The sequence below is a fragment of the Penaeus monodon genome, chromosome 18 (genome assembly GCF_015228065.2).
Source record: "Penaeus monodon isolate SGIC_2016 chromosome 18, NSTDA_Pmon_1, whole genome shotgun sequence".
Classification (NCBI taxonomy): Eukaryota; Metazoa; Arthropoda; class Malacostraca; order Decapoda; family Penaeidae; genus Penaeus; species Penaeus monodon.
The window spans coordinates 26,273,648-26,276,147 of NC_051403.1; positions in this window are offsets into that span (position 1 = coordinate 26,273,648).

Below are 2,500 nucleotides of genomic sequence, written 5' to 3' on the forward strand. Positions count from 1 at the left end.
AGGAATGACCCTAAAGAAATCTGATGAGTTCTGGTCGCATTTGAAGCCAGTCCGTGGTCATAGGAATGATCGGTGTCGACTGGTATTGGAACGAAAGAAAAAATCCATGTCACTGGAACCTCGGCAATTATTTTGGTTTAAAGTGAAAAAATAGGAGTACATATAGTACATACATACATACATACACACACACACACACACACACACAGTTACATATATACACATTTATATTCATATATATACACATTTACTTTTATATATACACATTTATATATATATATATATATATATATATATATATATATATATATATATATATATACATATACACCTTTTATATAAAAAAGCTAAAATTAAAATTGGGACCTGAACAAAATAATCAATCAGAAAAAGAACATATAAAAATAAAGAACTTCTGCTGAATACATGACCCAAGAAAGTGCTATGAAAACTTAACATTGCGCATAACTAATAATAAGATAGAGATAAAAAAAATAACGGAAAAAAAAAAATATATATATATTTATATATATATATATATATATATATATATATATATATATATATATATATGAGACTAAAAGAAGCTTAATATTAAGAATATATATATAAGATGAAGAGAGAGGAAATAAATATAGAAAAAATATATAGGTGGCAAAGAAAAAAACCTGAAAATCCGGAAACGAAGATGAGAATAAATAATAATAAAAAGCAAAAACAAAAAGATCCAGGTGACCAAAACAAAGACAGAATAAAAATCAGGATACGAAGAAGGAGAAGAAAGACCTGAGAAAACATAAACTTGAAAATAAATAACAAGAAAGCTAAAAAAAAAATAATAATAATAATAATAAATAAATAAATAAATAAATAAAACAAATAAAATAAAATAAAATAAAATAAAATAAAAATATAAAAAAAAGACCTCGGTGGCCAAAACAAAAAACAATAAAATTCCGGAAACGAGGAAGGAGGAAGGCCCGAAAACAAAACATCCGCAGCGAATCGGCCTCAAAACACAACATCGTAACGTCCGCTGATCTCCCGAGGCTCCGGCGACTTCCGGTGGGTGTCGGAGGGGGGACGTGTGGGGGGGTGAGTGGGTGTGGGGGGGGGTGAGTGGGTGTGTGGAGAGGTGCGTGTGTGTGTGTTTGTGAAAACGAAAGCGAGAGAGAGAGAGAGAGAGAGAGAGAGAGAGAGAGAGAGAGAGAGAGAGAGAGAGAGCAACAGCCCAAAACAATCGTCCGTAATTCTTCCCCTAACGAAACACCCTCCGAAAAATGTAAGAAATGTAAACAAAGTAAACAATCAGTGCACAGCTGGGACCCGTTGTTTAAGATGTCAAACAAGCGTTCATACAGCACTGTTTGTTCAACTTCGCCGCTCACCTACACGAAGACAGCTGGTTTCTGTTTACCCTCTGTTTGTCTGTTTATTTATCTAACATTCTCCTTCCCACCCACCTTATTCCACACACCCACCTCCTCCCTATACCCTTGTTGTGTCGAAGGTCAAGGTCGAGAAGAGAGAATAACCACATTTGATAGAACTACGGCCTTCATGCTGACGACAGCTCTTATAAATCTGAAATACTACTGCTTACGTTTCTAAATCAAGAACAACAATGAGGGTAAGAGATTGTTAAGCACGGGCTGTGGTCATGGGCAGAATCTTAATAACGTTAATATTACTGGTTGTTAAGCCTATCGCTACTAATACCATTACTAGAGATGGTATTGGTTATAACAGCTACATGGTGACCATGAACACTAAATGCTAAATCATTATTGTTATCATTACCATCGTTACTATCATTACCATGTAATTATGATTTCTGGTATCATTATCATTATCTTTATCAGTCCCATTATTATTTCATCATTATCATCATCATAATTATTACTACTAATAATGATAATATCATTATTGCTGTGTTCATCATCGTCAAATGCTTATCTTTACCATTACTGCTATTCAAATGAAACTAATATTATCCCTATCCTTAAACAACAGGGTGATAAAAAGCTAATTTTCATGCTAAACCTATAATCAAAATTTATAACTACCCACTCCTGAGACGATAACAAGATTAGCATAAGATAACATTATAATCTCGAAATCCTATATATAAAAAGGGACACAAGAATTCGGACCACAAGGATATCTAAACAAGAAATTTGCATCTTTAAAGTATTATATCAGCATATACTATAATTCTGCATAATGGTAAAGTAGTATATATTGTAATGTCAGTAATTAAAATAATTTTTGTGGGGTAAGACAATTAATAACCTATGTAAAAAATAATTTAACTAACAGAAAACCTCTTTCGATTTCTCAAAACTACCAGTTCTTTCTTAAGAAAAAAAATGTTCGCTTTCTCCTCACGCCTTCTGCGAATTAAAGTTTCAATTAAACCATTAAGAATATCATGATGAACAAAGGCATTTACAAAAATGCTTGAAGACAAACTGGTTCCATCTGCTTATCGCTCTGTCGC